The sequence below is a fragment of the Xylocopa sonorina genome, chromosome 11 (assembly GCF_050948175.1).
Source record: "Xylocopa sonorina isolate GNS202 chromosome 11, iyXylSono1_principal, whole genome shotgun sequence".
Taxonomy (NCBI): Eukaryota; Metazoa; Arthropoda; class Insecta; order Hymenoptera; family Apidae; genus Xylocopa; species Xylocopa sonorina.
The window spans coordinates 326415-345537 of NC_135203.1; the positions used below are offsets into that span (position 1 = coordinate 326415).

Genomic DNA, 19123 nt, shown 5'->3' on the forward strand with positions numbered 1-19123 from the left:
TTCGCTGCCGCCCGCGTGATCCTGGGCAACGCGGGCGGAAGAGACGTTGCTCTTGTATTCCTCAACACCACCGCCGCTCCGGCCACGGCGGACGGGCTGCCCCTTGTGACCTCCGCGAAGGTGGTGGTTGGGGTCACTTTCCTTGACGGTAAAATGCGTCTGGGCGGGTCGGGTTGGGGAGGCTCGGTCGACGCCCGCCTCTTCCTCCCAGCTGCTGCGGGCGCCGCCGGACTCCTCTTCTTCCCCTTAGAGGGGGCAGGGGGCGTGGTGGAAGTGCCCCCTGAACTTCTCCCCTTGACCCCCGACCCGCTGCTGGTCCTCGTGGTATTGGGGCTCGCCTCGTCCGCGGAGGAGCGCCGGCTACGTTGAAATAGCGCCGCGAGGGTAACGGTGCTCCTGGTAGCGGCACTCGAGCCCACCGTGGTTGTTGTTGTTGTTGTTGTTGGGGTGGATCCTGTTGTCCTTTTTGTTGTCCCGGCGGTGGGTGGACGAGTTCCTCGCCGGGGTTGCGTGGTGGTATTGGCTGTTGTCCTCTTTGACGTAGTCGAGGAGGCCCCTCTCGACGATGTCGTTGTTGTTGTTGTTGTTGTTGTCGTCGTGGTTGTTGTTGCTGCAGTTGAGGCAGCCGTCCCCGTTGCTCTGAAAACGTTTAAGCGAGCAGTAGTTGTTCGTGGTCTGGTGGAGGCGCACGTCGTTGCGCCCCCACAGGTCACCGGGGAAACACCCAGGGGGGGAAAGGAGACCTCGCTCTCGACGGATAACTCCGTCACGTCAAGAGGTCGCGACTCGGCAACGCTATCGCCGGGCGTTGCGCGGGCGGCACTCCCTGCAAGGGAGTTGTGTCTAACGGGGACACACGGACCCCCGGTGGACGGGTGTTTTGTTTGGTGGTGCGACTTCACACGCTTCAGTGCATACGCACTTTCGTCGGTGAAGCCGCACTCACCGCACACCCACCTTTTGATCGCACCGGGGTGATGGATCTTTAAATGTTTGAATAGATCCGTGTGTCTCAGATAGACACACGCTCCCTTTTTGCACACGGTTCTGCCGACAAAGCAGAACGGGCAAGGAAATTCTGCCGGGAACGGGTAAAGCAGCTTCACCACGCACTCAGAATTACTAGAATTGTTGCTGCTATTACCCGCCATCGTGAAGATAGTGTCGCAACGCAACACACGGCTCGTCTAATAAAACAAATAGTCGAGATAATAAAACAATACGCTCACCGGAGCAAAACACTAACGGTAATTCGGAACGAACGGAACACTTAAGACGAAGGACAAGGTTAAATAAATAAAACTATATACAGTTGAACACAACGGACAAACGCGAACGCGAACCCGATTAATAAATCAATAAATCACACAATACGAATTAACGAAACGAAGCGGAATTTAATAAATTAAATAAAATAAAATAATATAAAACAATTCCGCTGTGCCCGGTGGACACAGCCCCGCACGAACGAACCGTGCTTCGCGTACGTGACTAGTAACCGCAAACGGTTTAACTTTCCACGACACTCCACACGGCCTGGAAAACTCCGGACCGCGACGTATCGAGTTACACGGGGTGTAAAGGGCCTCCGTGTACCCCGATCTCTTAATTAAAACAAATAAACGGTGAATTTAATCAAACTAAATGCTGCTATTTCGCAGCGACGACCCGTAAAATCGAGCAAAAAACTCGAATTACGGGCGTACGTGCAAAGTCTAACACCCAAAACACGGAGAGGTCGAATTCAAAACCAACGGCTATAAGTGTAAAGTTTACACTTATAACCGGGTATAAGGTCGAACAAACCGAATCTACTCGGATTCAAACTCCTCGGAGGTCGAAATGGTCGACCTAGGAGGAGGGACGTCACGTATGGACGTCTAACGTCTACCCGATGCGTTCAACACCACCGCATCGGGAGCACTTTAAACTAATCACGCGGAAGGGACCTCCACCGAAATTCCAAGTGTTAGACTTACCAAGTCCAGAGTCCACCAGCAAGCCGAACGCACTGAACACTGCACCAAACACGAGCACAGCACGCGCGACGCGGATGAAGACGCGACACTCCGGTGAGCGAGTCGGAAAGACACAAAGTAAAATGATACTTAAAAGCTACTGATGGGGAAGATCAAGTGTGTGGGTTTATTGGTTTAAAAGAATATATCTGATCCTTGGAAAAGGCTTATTGAGCCGGTCCCAGAGGCACTGCAATACTGGGTCGACTCGCGGCGGAGGTGGAGCAAGCCCCAGCGGTCCGCCCTTTTCCAAAAATCAGGTTAATATTCTGACTCCTAATGAGGAGTGTATCAGATATTAAGCTGATAAGAACAGATAAGACGTTTATTTAAAAGTTAATGTTCCCCCGGGGCCGAAGCCCCAGGGGTATACACTTGTAGTACAAAGTAATTCATGTTGCTTCCGCACGAATTTGGTTATAAGAATAATATATAACGTAGGATAATGCTATGGGATCCCTCCCTAAAGCGTCCATTGTGATTGTGACATAGTTGTAATCAGGTGAGCATTGCACCATTCAATAAGTTGGCTTAGGTATAATACGAGCCGTGTGCTAGAAGACACGGATAGGCAACTTAACTTCTCAATAGATGAAATAAGATGTCAATATAGTAAACTACATAAATAATAAGTATAGAGTATAAACTATAAAATATGGTTAATGCCGATAAATAAAATATAATAAGTGCAATATTAACGTAACATAAAGTATATGTATGGACTTGGCGTGTTTATAGCGTCAGTGTGCGGATATACGCCTTCCTGTAGTCAGTCGAGTGGGGTTAGGAGGTACCAGCCGCCACCGAGAGGTCCAGAGGAACAGCTATTAGCAATTAGTGCTCGGATTGTGGCCAAAAGTAAGACAAACCAATAAATGTAATAAAATAAAATAAATAAAATAAAGTAAAATAGAGTAAGAAGGTAAAGTCAGGTAAAGTAAAATACAATATTATATGGTACTGTAGAGTAAGGTACGCGCGTAAGAGATAAAAGAAGAAAGAAGAAAAGCATTGAAAGGCGAAATGAGGAAAAGTAACTTATTATAAGATAAATCACCATAGAGTGAGGTGAGTAGACAGGACTAAAATAGAATAGTCAGGTGAGTAAAATAAATAGCTAGAAAAAGATAAAGAAAAAGATAAAATAGAAAAGAATAAGGTCCAGTGAAGTAAAATGAAATAAAATGAAATAGAATAGCTAACTTAAATTAGATAGATAGAATAGGTCAATTAACTCCTCATTTCGCGTGGAGGCAATATAGGCGCGAACCAGAGCAACTAACAGAACAACACAAAGTAGAATAACTAATGAAACAAGGTAGGGTGAATAAATAAATAGGTCAGCATAACCCAGAGCTTACTCCAGACCCTCGCGGCCAGTCCTCTCAGCCCGCAGGTGTGGAGGCCCTAAGGATCCGCGGGCGACACCACCCCAGGGACGCGGGCGCCTCCACTGCTCCCGCTCAGCGCCGCCGATGTCGACTCCGCCTCAGACGTACCCCGTGGAGCCCGGTACTGACGCACCCCGGATACATGCTCCACGTAGATATCTCTGGACCAGGCTATTGTCTCAGATATCATGAGACGCCTCATCAGCGCTGCATAACGCTGAGAGACGCGCAGCAGGTCCAGGACAAACTCGTTTCCCGGGTCCCACGCGCCCAGGGCGCCGACGACGAACGCATCTACGTGGACTCGGTAGCCGCGCCTCCGCAATGATTCGGCGAGGGGCTGATACTTACGTATCTTCGCCATCCTCGCCTCCTCAATTGCCTCGAGAGTGTTCTCGAAAGGCACGGCCACGTCGACCACGACGATGTTTTTCGACAGCCCGTGCTCCACGACGATGTCGGGACGCAGGGCTGCCAGCTCGCCGTCGACTCCCGGGACGCGCTTATTGACCCGGATCTCCCCTGGCAGACGGGCAGCCGCCACGAGCCTATGAACGAGGTTGTCATGCCGCAGCTGCCGGGCAGCGGAGTGAGGACCGCAGTGGGAGAGCACGTGGGGAAGGCCCTCGAACTCATGCCCGCAACGCCGGCAACGCTTGTCACCGGTCCCCCACCGACGTGCTCCATTTAGCGGCAACACGTCGAGGCGGGCCCGGTGAACGAAGCGCCAATCAGCGAAGCGGACAAACCCCCCGGTGCGCAGAAAGTGGTTACTGACCGCGCAACGGGAGGTCGCGTCGAAAACCTTCCCCTGGTCGGGCTTCCGAAGAAGCCTTTCCAGGTAGCACTCTCCCACTGCTGCCCTCAGCCTCCGCGTGACTTGGCCCTTGGCAGCAGGCGGCACAACAACGCTACGCCCATTCCGGGAGCGGCACACAACCGAGAGCTCTTCACGGACCTCGTCCCATCTCCAACTAAATCCAAGCCGCGCACATGAACGAATTCCGACGTTCCTTACTCGCGACCAGAACGAAGCTCGGCCCGCCGATGGCCTCGCCATCTCGCCCGACAAAGAGCCGGAGAGATAGTCGGCAAGGCCCCTGCTCCCAAGGGTCCGACCGGCCTTCTCCCGCACGGCGTCACACAGCGCTGACCTGGCCAAGTCCGCAACGACCGGATCGCTCGCATTCAATAACCTGAACGCGTGCGACACGGCCGCCACGTCGGCCAGATCCACCAGCGGGAGAAGGCCGCACCCACCCCAAGCGGGGGGGATATAGACCAGCTCCGCACTGGCACGCTGCGGGAGGTGCAACCACCTCTTTACCGTGCGTTTGATGACCCTGTCGGCATCGGCTAAAGCGGTTCTTCGCACGTGGCCTCCCCTGAACGCGAAATCGAGGCGTGGCAACAGGAATGTCGCCACGGTCTCGATTTTTTGCCAGGGGGCGAGCAAGGAATCGTCGACCGCGCGAAGATCTACTAATAAGGCTTGGATCGTCGGATACGGGGTTTGGTCGATCCGAACCCCGGTCGGCACTCCCAGATGCTCGTAACTCTGCCCCCCCGACAGGGCAGGAACGAGTCCCCCGACTAGACGGAACTCGGTGCTAGAAACCCTCCCGTCCCCTCTGATGTGCAGGGTTGCACACTTCGAGGGGTTGAAGGAGAGCCCCAGCTGCCGAGCCGTCCCCTCTGCTGCTTGCAATAGCCTTCCCATTCCGTCGACGGATGACGCGACGAGTGCCACGTCGTCTGCGTACGCCAGGGCTGTCACCCTATGCCCTCTCACACTCAGACCCTCCACCGAGTCCACGGCCCCGCGAACCATGGCCTCAATGGAAAGGTCGAATAGGATCGGGCTAAGTGGGCAGCCCTGCCTCACCCCCGACTTCATGGGGATCCAGGGCGTGTACCCTTCAGCGGTACGGACCCGCGTCGCCACGCCGTCGTAAAGGCTGGCGACGATGTTGATGAGCGGCCGGGGAGCGCCGGCACCGGCCAGCGAATCGATGATGGTGGCGTGGGGAACCGATCCGAAAGCGTTGGCCAGATCCAACCACGCCACCACCACCTCCCTACGCTGCTTACGAGCGGCAGCCATGGCCTGCTGAAGCACAAAGTTGTGCTCCAGACAGCCTTCGAAGGGCAAGAAGCCCTTCTGTGCTTGGCTGAGCCGCTTGTTGACTACGGCCCAACGAGTGAGCCGATCGGCGACGACCGCCGCGAAGAGCTTGGGGGTGACATCACCCAGGGCGATAGGCCTCCAATTCGATAGGTCCTCGCGATCACCCTTCTTGAAAAGGAGGACGGTGTTGGACTGCTTCCAGCGCCCCGGAATCTTCTCCATGCGGCGGCAGGTGTTGAATACCGCCGTAAGGAGGACCGCTCCTGGGTCCCCCCTCCGTAGGTCACCATAGGTCAGACCGTCGGGTCCGGCGGAAGAAGCAAGCTTCATCCGCTTTAACCGACGGCTGACCTCGGCTTCCGTGAAGGGGGAAACCAGGGCATCGTTCGACTCAGTGGTCGGGTCCTCCCCATAGAGAGAGGGAAGGCTACCAGGGCGGGCTCGGAGCGAGTAAACGTTCGTAAAGTGCTCCTGGACCCGTTCCAGGGGCACACTGCAATGGGGAGATTCTCCGGCGAGAATCTCCCGCACCGCGCGCTTCCGATCCGCCCTGAAAAGACGTTGGATTCGGGTAGCCTCCCCTACGCGATCCGGGACGCTGGGAGGGCCATCGCTCACCATCGAATTGGCCACATCACCCCGACGCCCCTCACTCCCCGCGACTGGCCGGCGCCGACCGGCCCCCCCGTTGGAGGCGGCACTCCGTGCGCCAGCCCCGGGTCCCGCGGCCCTCCGCCCCTGAAAGTACTCGTCCACCTTCGTGGCGAGCGCCTCCAGTTGCTCGGGTGATCCCACCCCCTCCGCGAAGGCCACTAACCGCGCCCTTGCGGCAACGTCCACCTCCCGGCGTCCCCTAGATCGGGGTCTACCGGTTGGTGGCGCGCCGGACGCAGCGTCGCGACCTCCACCTCGGGGATGGGGCACCCTGGATTGCCGCGGGGCCCGAGGCTGAAACGCCCCGCCTACCCGCTCGCAAGCAGCCGGGAGGCCCGATGTCGCTGTCCCGCGCCGCCGCCCCACGGTCGCTGCAGGTGCACGACCGCCTCTGGTACCCGCACGATACCCACGTGTCACACTCACCGGGTGGCTTTCCCGAATGCTCGACGGGGCCGTCCTCACCGGAGCCTCCACGACGACGCTGCCCCGGGATGATGACGCGGGCGGGTCCCGCGCGCCTCCACACCTGCACACACAAATACACCCCCGGTTTCGCCCGGGGGAGTCAGTACAATTGTCATTATTGACCGGACTAGTTGCCCGGTCAGTCAACGAATAAAATCTATTTTCTAGTAATAAATTATCTAAATTGAGGCCCCCTTCCTCCTCCCTGGGGAGCCTCGGTGACCTTCGAGTGGAGGGACCGGTTCCCTCCACCCGCGGGGACGGCTGCCTTGGGGCCTCCTCTTCCCCCGACGAATCCGTGGTGGAGGTAATGGTGCGGTCCACCCACCGCCTCCTCGCCGCTCCTGGTGTTGTTCCAGACCGTCCCCTCGCGGCGCTCGTATTGCTCCTGTTCCTGTTGCTGCTGCTGCTGCTACTGCTACTGCTGCTGCTGCTGCCGCTGCTCCCCAAGCAGCGGCGCCTCCGCCTTGTCCGGGCCGGTCCCTCCTTGGGGACGGCCGCCGGCGCTCTCTCATCGTCCGACGATGACGACGATGACTCATGGATGGTGGGGAGGGGCCTGGGCGAAGGTAGGGACCTCCTCTTCTCGGTCCCCTCCCCACGCGCCTCCACCCGAAGGGACACCCCGGTGGTCTGGGTGCCCCCTCTGACCCCCGGAGGGGACAGGCGTCCCCGAATGGGCCTCTTCGCGGACGACCCGGGCGGGAGGGACGTCGCCCGAGTCGTCCTGGCTGGCGGGGTGGAGGCGCGGCCCGTGGCTGGCGGCGTCCGCGCCGCGACGGTGACCGCCACAGGTGACACGACGGCCACCGTCATTATAGGCGAGCCACGGACCGATGTCGTCATCGTCGTGGTAGTAAGCGTGGCCGGAGCGCTGCAGGGCGTTGGTGGAGGGCCCTGCAGTGGTGGTGTCGCTGGGGGGGCGCTGGAGGTGGTGGACGCGCCCCCCATCCTCTTCGCTGCCGCCCGCGTTATCCTGGGCAACGCGGGCGGGAGAGACGTCGCTCTTGTACTCCTTGACACCACCGCCGCTCCAGCCACGGCGGACGGGCTGCCCCGGGTGACCTCCGCGAAGGTGGTTGTGGGGGTCACCCTCCTTGCCGGTAGAATGCGTCGGGGCGGGTCGGGTTGGGGAGGCTCGGTCGACGCCCGCCTCTTCCTCCCAGCTGCTGCGGGCGCCGCCGGGCTCTTCTTCCCCCTTGCGGGGGCAGGGGGCGTGGTGGTAGAGCCCCCTGAAATCCTCCCCTTGGGCCCCGACCCGCTGCTGGTCCTGGTGGAGTTGGGGCTCGCCTCGTCCGCGGAGGAGCGCCGGCTTCGTTGTAAGAACGCCGCGAGGGTGACGGAGCTTCTCGTCGCGGCGCTGCTCCCCACCACCGTCGTTGTCGTGGTCGTTATTGCTGTGGTGGTGGAGTTCCTTGTAGTCCTTGTTATCCCGGCGGTGGGTGGACGAGTTCCTCGCCGGGGTTGCGTGGTGGTAATGCTCCTCGTTGACTTAGTGGAGGAGGCCCCTCTCGATGTCGTCTTGGCTGCAGTGGAGGCAGCCGTCACCGATACTCTAGAAACAGCAATTCGAGTGTTGGCTGTTATTGTTGGTGTTGTCGTTGTTGTTGTTGTTATTGTCTTTGTTGTTGTGGAGGCACAGGTCGTCGTGCCCCCACAGGTCACCGGGGACGCCCCCAGAGGGGGAAAAGAGGCCTCGTTCTCGGTGGAGAACACCTCCACCGCGTCAACGGGTCGCGACTCGGCAACGCTATCGCCGGGCGTTGCGCGGGCGGCGCTCCCTGCAAGGGAGTTGTGTCTAACGGGAACACACGGACCCCCGGTGGACGGGTGTTTTGTTTGGTGGTGCGACTTCACACGCTTCAGTGCATACGCACTTTCGTCGGTGAAGCCGCACTCACCGCACACCCACCTTTTGATCGCACCGGGGTGATGGATCTTTAAATGTTTGAATAGATCCGTGTGTCTCAGATAGACACACGCTCCCTTTTTGCACACGGTTCTGCCAAGGTAGCAGAACGGGCAAGGAAATTCTGCCGGGAACGGGTAATGCAGCAACACCACGCGCTCACTATTACTATTTGTACTATCGTTTTTGCTGCTATTACCCGCCATCGTGAAGATAGTGTCGCAACGCAACACACGGCTCGTCTCGATAAAATAAATAAGTTATGATATAAAACAATACGCTCACCGGAGCGAAACACAGACGGTAACGGTCGATACGAAACGTATACAGAAGACAAAGGACAAGGTTGAATAAATAAGACTATATACACTTATCACAACGGACAATCCCGAACGCGAACGCGAATAAATTAATATATTAATACGAAGTAACGACGGAGAATCTAATAAAATAAAATAAACTAAAATAAATTAATATAAAACAATTCCGCTGTGCCCGGTGGACACAGCCCCGCACGAACGAACCGTGCTTCGCGTACGTGACTAGTAACCGCAAACGGTTTAACTTTCCACGACACTCCACACGGCCTGGAAAACTCCGGACCGCGACGTATCGAGTTACACGGGGTGTAAAGGGCCTCCGTGTACCCCGATCTCTTAATTAAAACAAATAAACGGTGAATTTAATTAACTAATTGCTGCTATTTCGCAGCGACGACCCGTAAAATCGAGCAAAAAACTCGAATTACGGGCGTACGTGCAAAGTCTAACACCCAAAACACGGAGAGGTCGAATTCAAACCCACCGGCTATAAGTGTAAAATTTACACTTATAACCGGGTACAAGGACGAACAAACCGAATCTACTCGGATTCAAACTCCTCGGAGGTCGAAATGGTCGACCTAGGAGGAGGGACGTCACGTATGGACGTCTAACGTCTACCCGATGCGTTCAACACCACCGCATCGGGAGCACTTTAAACTAATCACGCGAAATGGGACCTCCACCGAAATTCCAAGTGTCAGACTTACCAAGTCCGAAGTCCACCAGCAAGCCGAACGCACTGAACACTGCACCAAACACGAGCACAGCACGCGCGACGCGGATGAAGACGCGACACTCCGGTGAGCGAGTCGGAAAAACACAAATAAAATAAATACTTAAGCTACTGATGGGAAAGACCAAGTGTGTGGGTTTATTGGTTTAAAAGAATATATCTGATCTTTGGAAACTCTTATTGAGCCGGTCCCAGAGGCACTGCAATACTGGGTCGACTCGCGGCGGAGGTGGAGCAAGCCCCAGCGGTCCGCCTTTTTCCAAAAATCAGGTTAATATTCTGACTCCTAATGAGGAGTGTATCAGATATTAAGCTGATAAGAACAGATAAGACGTTTATTTGACAATAAATGTTCCCCTGAGGCCGAGGCCCCAGGGGTATACACTTGTTTTATACAATAGATTCGCATTGATTCCGCACGAATTCAATTATAAACCGTCTAACTACAATCATGCTGGGGGATAAATCCCCACAGCGTCCATCAATTTTACAACAACCTCACTATGAGGCGAACATAGTGTCGTTCATCCAGTTAATTTAAGACAATGACGTGGCATAGGGCACGTATTAGCAACTAGCTTTTCAATGGAATAATAATAGCGTAGAATAAAGAACAGTAAGAATAGAATAAAATTAAATGTGTCTTATACACATAACAAACATAGTAATATTATATCATATTATATTATATTATATTATATAAGCATAGTGCACAGCTCAATGGACTAGATGGATTTAGACGCCAGTGTGCGGACACACGCCTTACTGTAGTCACTCATGATGAGCCAAGAGGTACCAGCCGCCGCCGAGAGGTCCGGAGAATCACTAATTAGTGCTCAACTTAAGATAGAGTAAAATGAATTAAAATAGATAAATAAATAGATGAATAGATAGATACATAGATAATTAAAATAAATAGAATAGTAAATAAAATAATAAATAAACAGATAAAATAAGTTAAGATTAAAATAACATAAGATAGGGTTCAGTAAGCTAGGCGCGCGACGTATGAAAGAGAATAAAAGTAAGTAGCTAAGATAGATTGAAGCGGGAAAGGATACGAATAAGTTATGATAAAAGAGACTGCGATACGTTACGAAAATTAAAATACCATAAAGTCCAATATCATAGAGTGAAATAGATAAAATAGAATAAGGTAAGATAAAGTAGAATAAGATAAAATACGGTGAGCTAAAGTCAGTTACTGAATAAAATAAGAAAACACAGATTCTGGAAACCACGGTCGTTTGTTAACCAGATCTGCTTTTGTCTCGAACCAGATATAAGTACTAATAATATGTACTTTTCCCCCTTCCCACTTCAAGTGGAGGCTACGTAGCGCGCAAACAAAGAAAAGAAAAGAAAAACAAAATCAAAATCACGATCGAACCCAAACTTGCTCCAGACTCTCGTGGCCAGTCCTCTCAGCTCACAGGTGTGGAGGCACTAAGGATCCGCGGGCGACACCACCCCAGGGACGCGGGCGCCTCCACTGCTCCCGCTCAGCGCCGCCGATGTCGACCCCGCCTCGGACGTACCCCGTGGAGCCCGGTACTGACGCACCCCGGATACGTGCTCCACGTAAATATCCCTGGACCAGGCTATTGTCTCAGATATCATGAGACGCCTCATCAGCGCTGCATAACGCTGAGAGACGCGCAGCAGGTCCAGGACAAACTCGTTTCCCGGGTCCCACGCGCCCAGGGCGCCGACGACGAACGCATCTACGTGGACTCGGTAGCCGCGCCTCCGCAATGATTCGGCGAGGGGCTGATACTTACGTATCTTCGCCATCCTCGCCTCCTCAATTGCCTCGAGAGTGTTCTCGAAAGGCACGGCCACGTCGACCACGACGATGTTTTTCGACAGCCCGTGCTCCACGACGATGTCGGGACGCAGGGCTGCCAGCTCGCCGTCGACTCCCGGGACGCGCTTATTGACCCGGATCTCCCCCGGCAGACGGGCAGCCGCCACGAGCCTATGAACGAGGCCGTCATGCCGCAGCTGCCGGGCAGCGGAGTGAGGACCGCAGTGGGAGAGCACGTGGGGAAGGCCCTCGAACTCATGCCCGCAACGCCGGCAACGCTTGTCACCGGTCCCCCACCGACGTGCTCCATTTAGCGGCAACACGTCGAGGCGGGCCCGGTGAACGAAGCGCCAATCAGCGAAGCGGACAAACCCCCCGGTGCGCAGAAAGTGGTTACTGACCGCGCAACGGGAGGTCGCGTCGAAAACCTTCCCCTGGTCAGGCTTCCGAAGAAGCCTTTCCAGGTAGCACTCTCCCACTGCTGCCCTCAGCCTCCGCGTGACTTGGCCCTTGGCAGCAGGCGGCACAACAACGCTACGCCCATTCCGGGAGCGACACACAACCGAGAGCTCTTCACGGACCTCGTCCCATCTCCAACTAAATCCCAGCCGCGCACATGAACGAATTCCGACGTTCCTTACTCGCGACCAGAACGAAGCTCGGCCCGCCGATGGCCTCGCCATCTCGCCCGACAAAGAGCCGGAGAGATAGTCGGCAAGGCCCCTGCTCCCAAGGGTCCGACCGGCCTTCTCCCGCACGGCGTCACACAGCGCTGACCTGGCCAAGTCCGCAACGACCGGATCGCTCGCATTCAATAACCTGAACGCGTGCGACACGGTCGCCACGTCGGCCAGATCCACCAGCGGGAGAAGGCCGCACCCACCCCAAGCGGGGGGGATATAGACCAGCTCCGCACTGGCACGCTGCGGGAGGTGCAACCACCTCTTTACCGTGCGTTTGATGGCCCTGTCGGCATCGGCTAAAGCGGTTCTTCGCACATGGCCTCCCCTGAACGCGAAATCGAGGCGTGGCAACAAGAATGTCGCCACGGTCTCGATTTTTTGCCAGGGGGCGAGCAGGGAATCGTCGACCGCGCGAAGATCTACTAACAAGGCTTGGATCGTCGGATACGGGGTTTGGTCGATCCGAACCCCGGTCGGCACTCCCAGATGCCCGTAACTCTGCCCCTCCGACAGGGCAGGAACGAGTCCCCCGACTAGACGGAACTCGGTGCCAGCGACCCTCCCGTCCCCTCTAATGTGCAGGGTTGCACACTTCGAGGGGTTGAAGGAGAGCCCCAGCTGCCGAGCCGTCCCCTCTGCTGCTTGCAACAGCCTTCCCATTCCGTCGACGGATGACGCGACGAGTGCCACGTCGTCTGCGTACGCCAGGGCTGTCACCTTATGCCCTCTCACACTCAGACCCTCCACCGAGTCCACGGCCCCGCGAACCATGGCCTCAATGGAAAGGTCGAATAGGATCGGGCTAAGTGGGCAGCCCTGCCTCACCCCCGACTTCATGGGGATCCAGGGCGTGTACCCTTCAGCGGTACGGACCCGCGTCGCCACGCCGTCGTAAAGGCTGGCGACGATGTTGATGAGCGGCCGGGGAGCGCCGGCACCGGCCAGCGAATCGATGATGGTGGCGTGGGGAACCGAACCGAAAGCGTTGGCCAGATCCAACCACGCCACCACCACCTCCCTACGCTGCTTACGAGCGGCAGCCATGGCCTGCTGAAGCACAAAGTTGTGCTCCAGACAGCCTTCGAAGGGCAAGAAGCCCTTCTGTGCTTGGCTGAGCCGCTTGTTGACTACGGCCCAACGAGTGAGCCGATCGGCGACGACCGCCGCGAAGAGCTTGGGGGTGACATCACCCAGGGCGATAGGCCTCCAATTCGATAGGTCCTCGCGATCACCCTTCTTGAAAAGGAGGACGGTGTTGGACTGCTTCCAGCGCCCCGGAATCTTCTCCATGCGGCGGCAGGTGTTGAATACCGCCGTAAGGAGGACCGCTCCTGGGTCCCCCCTCCGTAGGTCACCATAGGTCAGACCGTCGGGTCCGGCGGAAGAAGCAAGCTTCATCCGCTTTAGCCGACGGCTGACCTCGGCTTCCGTGAAGGGGGAAACCAGGGCATCGTTCGACTCAGTGGTCGGGTCCTCCCCATAGAGAGAGGGAAGGCTACCAGGGCGGGCTCGGAGCGAGTAAACGTTCGTAAAGTGCTCCTGGACCCGTTCCAGGGGCACACTGCAATGGGGAGATTCTCCGGCGAGAATCTCCCGCACCGCGCGCTTCCGATCCGCCCTGAAAAGACGTTGGATTCGGGTAGCCTCCCCTACGCGATCCGGGACGCTGGGAGGGCCATCGCTCACCATCGAATTGGCCACATCACCCCGACGCCCCTCACTCCCCGCGACTGGCCGGCGCCGACCGGCCCCCCCGCTGGAGGCGGCACTCCGTGCGCCAGCCCCGGGTCCCGCGGCCCTCCGCCCCTGAAAGTACTCGTCCACCTTCGTGGCGAGCGCCTCCAGTTGCTCGAGTGATCCCACCCCCTCCGCGATGGCCACTAACCGCGCCCTTGCGGCAACGTCCACCTCCCGGCGTCCCCTAGATCGGGGTCTACCGGTTGGTGGCGCGCCGGACGCAGCGTCGCGACCTCCACCTCGGGGATGGGGCACCCTAGATTGCCGCGGGGCCCGAGGCTGAGACGCCCCGCCTACCCGCTCGCAAGCAGCCGGGAGGCCCGATGTCGCTGTCCCGCGCCGCCGCCCCACGGTCGCTGCAGGTGCACGACCGCCTCTGGCACCCGCACGACATCCACGTGTTGCACTCACCGGGTGGCTTTCCCGAATGCTCGACGGGGCCATCCTCACCGGAGCCTCCACGACGACGCTGCCCCGGGATGATGACGCGGGCGGGTCCCGCGCGCCTCCACACCTGCACACACAAACACACCCCCGGTTACGCCCGGGGGAGTCAATAATATTGTCATTAATGACCGGACTAGATGCCCGGTCGGTCAGTGAATAAAATCTATTTTCTGACAATAAATTATCTAAGTTGAGGCCCCCTTCCTCTTCCCTGGGGAGCCTCGGTGACCTTCGGGTGGAGGTAACCGGAGCCTCCACCCGCGGGGACGGCTGCCTTGGGGCCTCCTCTTCCCCCGACGAATCCGTGGTGGTTATAGTGCGGTCCACCCACCGCCTTCTCGCCGCTCCTGGTGTTGGTCCAGTCCGTCCCCTCGCGGCGCTCGTGTGGCTGTTCCTGCTGTTGCTGCTGCTGCTGCCACTGCTGCTGCTGCTGCTGCCGCTGCTGCCTATGCAGCGGCGCCTCCGCCTTGTCCGGGCCGGTCCCTCCTTGGGAACGGCCGCCGGCGCTCTCTCATCGTCCGACGATGACGACGATGACTCATGAATGGTGGGGAGGGGCCTGGGCGAAGGTAGGGACCTCCTCTTCTCGGTTCCCTCCCCACGCGCCTCCACCCGAAGGGACACCCCGGTGGTCTGGGTGCCCCCTCTGACCCCCGGAGGGGACAGGCGTCCCCGAATCGGCCTCTTCGCGGACGACCCGGGCGGGAGGGACGTCGCCCGAGTCGTCCTGGCTGGCGGGGTGGAGGCGCGGCCCGTGGCTGGCGGCGTCCGCGCCGCGACGGTGACCGCCACAGGTGACACGACGGCCACCGTCATTATAGGCGAGCCACGGACCGATGTCGTCATCGTCGTGGTAGTAAGCGTGGCCGGAGCGCTGCAGGGCGTGGGTGGTGGGCCCTGCAGTGGTGGTGTCGCTGGGGGGGCGCTGGAGGTGGTGGACGCGCCCCCCATCCTCTTCGCTGCCGCCCGCGTGATCCTGGGCAACGCGGGCGGGAGAGACGTAGCTCTGGTGTTTCTTGACACCACCGCCGCTCCAGCCACGGCGGACGGGCTACCCCGGGTGACCTCCGCGAATGTTGTGGAGGGGGTCACCTTCCTCGATGGGAGGATGCGTCGGGGCGGGTCGGGTTGGGGAGGCTCGGTCGACGCCCGCCTCTTCCTCCCAGCTGCTGCGGGCGCCGCCGGACTCCTCTTCTTCCCCTTAGAGGGGGCAGGGGGCGTGGTGGAAGTGCCCCCTGAACTTCTCCCCTTGACCCCCGACCCGCTGCTGGTCCTCGTGGTATTGGGGCTCGCCTCGCCCGCGGAGGAGCGCCGGCTACGTTGAAATAGCGCCGCGAGGGTAACGGTGCTCCTGGTAGCGGCACTCGAGCCCACCGTGGTTGTTGTTGTTGTTGTTGTTGGGGTGGTGGAGGATTTCGTCGTCCTTTTTGTTGTCCCGGCGGTGGGTGGACGGGTTCCTCGCCGGGGTTGCGTGGTGGTATTGGCTGTTGTCCTCTTTGACGTAATCGAGGAGGCCCCTCTCGACGATGTCGTTGTTGTTGTTGTTGTTGTTGTCGTCGTGGTTGTTGTTGCTGCAGTGGAGGCAGCCGTCCCCGATGCTCTGGAAACAGAGGAACGAGCAGTGACGGTTCGTGGTCTGGTGGAGGCGCACGTCGTTGCGCCCCCACAGGTCACCGGGGAAACACCCAAGGGGGGGAAAGAGACCTCGCTCTCGACGGATAACTCCGTCACGTCAAGAGGTCGCGACTCGGCAACGCTGTCGCCGGGCGTTGCGCGGGCGGCACTCCCTGCAAGGGAGTTGTGTCTAACGGAGACACACGGACCCCCGGTGGCTGGATGACGGACCTGGTGGTGCGCCTTCACCTTCTTCAGCGCATACGCGCTGTCGTCGGCGAAGCCGCACTCAGCGCAGGTCCACCTTTTAATCGCACCGGGGTGATGAAGTTTCAGGTGTTTAAATAAATCCGTGTGTCTCAGATAGACACACGCTCCCTTTTTGCACGCAGTTCTGCCGACAAAGCAGAACGGGCAAGGAAATTCTGCCGGGAACGGGTAAAGCAGCTTCACCACGCATTCAGTATTACTAGAATTGTTGCTGCTATTACCCGCCATCGTGAAGATAGTGTCGCAACGCAACACACGGCTCGTCTAATAAAACAAATAATCGAGATAATAAAACAATACGCTCACCGGAGCAAAACACTAACGGTAATTCGGAACGAACGGAACACTTAAGACGAAGGACAAGGTTAAATAAATAAAACTATATACAGTTGAACACAACGGACAAACGCGAACGCGAACCCGATTAATAAATCAATAAATCACACAATACGAATTAACGGACGAAGCGGAATCTAATAAAATAAATAGAATAAAATAATATAAAACAATTCCGCTGTGCCCGGTGGACACAGCCCCGCACGAACGAACCGTGCTTCGCGTACGTGACTAGTAACCGCAAACGGTTTAACTTTCCACGACACTCCACACGGCCTGGAAAACTCCGGACCGCGACGTATCGAGTTACACGGGGTGTAAAGGGCCTCCGTGTACCCCGATCTCTTGATTAAAACAAATAAACGGTGAATTTAATTAAACTAATTGCTGCTATTTCGCAGCGACGACCCGTAAAATCGAGCAAAAAAAAAAAAACTCGAATTACGGGCGTACGTGCAAACAGTCTAACACCCAAAACACGGAGAGGTCGAATTCAAAACCAACGGCTATAAGTGTAAAGTTTACACTTATAACCGGGTACAAGGACGAACAAACCGAATCTACTCGGATTCAAACTCGTCGGAGGTCGAAATGGTCGACCTAGGAGGAGGGACGTCACGTATGGACGTCTAACGTCTACCCGATGCGTTCAACACCACCGCATCGGGAGCACTTTAAACTAATCACGCGAGAAGGGACCTCCACCGAAATTCCAAGTGTTAGACTTACCAAGTCCAGAGTCCACCAGCAAGCCGAACGCACTGAACACTGCACCACTCACGGACACAGCACGCGCGACGCGGATGATAACGCGACACTCCGGTGAGCGAGTCGGAAAAACACAGATTAAATAAATACTTAAGCTACTGATGGGAAAGATCAAGTGATATAGAGTGCAGAAAACTGATTTTTGGAACTCTTATTGAGCCGGTCCCAGAGGCACTGCAATACTGGGTCGACTCGCGGCGGAGGTGGAGCAAGCCCCAGCGGTCCGCCTTTTTCCAAAAATCAGGTTAATATTCTGACTCCTAATGAGGAGTGTATCAGATATTAAGCTGATAAGAACAGATAAGACGTTTATTTAGCAATTAATGTTCCCCCGGGGCCGAGGCCCCAGGGGTATACACTTGTTTTATACAATAGATTCGCATTATTTCCGCACGAATTCAATTATAAATCATCTTTCTATAATCAGGCTAGGGGATAAATCCCCACAGCGTCCATTAATTCTATAACCTCACTATGAGGTACGCATAGTATCATTCAGCAATTGATACAAAACGATAGCGTGTCATAGGCCACGTGTTAGCAGATTACAGATTACTTTCCAATAAAATAAAAATAACATAGAGTCTACAGAAGTAAAAAAATAAGGTAAAATCTGGTTTATATATACATAACAGCCATAGTAGTCTTATAATATATAAGCGTAATGCATAGCATAGTGGACTAGATGAAATTTCGACGCCAGTGTGCGGATTCACGCCTTACTGTAGTCAAACGAGTCCCGTCGAGAGGTGCCAGCCACTGAGGAGTCAGTTCCATCACTCAACCAGACATGGATTCCATCATATGCATATTGAAGCTGAGTACAATAACTAAGTATCTGGGTAGACAGGTAAATAAATAAGTAGTTAAATAGATAAATAAATAGCTAAATATACAAATACATAAGTAGACAACAAATAGGTATATGGGTGTATAGAGTAGTTGAATAAATTAAAATGAGTAAGTAACTCGATAGAAAGAAGTAGACTAAAGTAAAATAGAATAAAGTCAGATACAATAAAATAAGCTAAAATAAGATAAAATAAGATAAAATAAAATAAAATAAAGTCAAGTAAAGCAGAATAGAATAACTAAAGTAGAATAAGTATAATAGAATAAAATAAGATAAAGTTGAGTAGAATCAGGTACTCCAGTTATCACCCAATCGACCCTTGTCTCACCCTTCCTCTAATTTTAAAGTGGAGGCAATCAATGTCCACCCATGTACTCAGCGGCAGGCCACTCGACCCGCAGATGTGGAGGCCCTAAGGAACCGCGGGCGACACCACCCCAGGGACGCGGGCGCCTCCACTGCTCCCGCTCAGCGCCGCCGATGTCGACTCCGCCTCAGACGTACCCCGTGGAGCCCGGTACTGACGCACCCCGGATACATGCTCCACGTAGATATCTCTGGACCAGGCTATTGTCTCAGATATCATGAGACGCCTCATCAGCGCTGCATAACGCTGAGAGACGCGCAGCAGGTCCAGGACAAACTCGTTTCCCGGGTCCCACGCGCCCAGGGCGCCGACGACGAACGCATCTACGTGGACTCGGTAGCCGCGCCTCCGCAATGATTCGGCGAGGGGCTGATACTTACGTATCTTCGCCATCCTCGCCTCCTCAATTGCCTCGAGAGTGTTCTCGAAAGGCACGGCCACGTCGACCACGACGATGTTTTTCGACAGCCCGTGCTCCACGACGATGTCGGGACGCAGGGCTGCCAGCTCGCCGTCGACTCCCGGGACGCGCTTATTGACCCGGATCTCCCCTGGCAGACGGGCAGCCGCCACGAGCCTATGAACGAGGTTGGCATGCCGCAGCTGCCGGGCAGCGG

The 19123-nt window shown here is 56.1% G+C and overlaps 3 pseudogenes; all 3 read right to left on the reverse strand.

Annotated features, from left to right (window-relative positions):
• Nucleotides 1-2183: 2183 nt before the first annotated feature.
• On the reverse strand, nt 2184-2358 carry LOC143429524 (U2 spliceosomal RNA; annotated as a pseudogene).
• Nucleotides 2359-9799: 7441 nt separating this feature from the next.
• On the reverse strand, nt 9800-9977 carry LOC143429491 (U2 spliceosomal RNA; annotated as a pseudogene).
• Nucleotides 9978-17435: 7458 nt separating this feature from the next.
• On the reverse strand, nt 17436-17611 carry LOC143429514 (U2 spliceosomal RNA; annotated as a pseudogene).
• Nucleotides 17612-19123: the final 1512 nt, after the last annotated feature.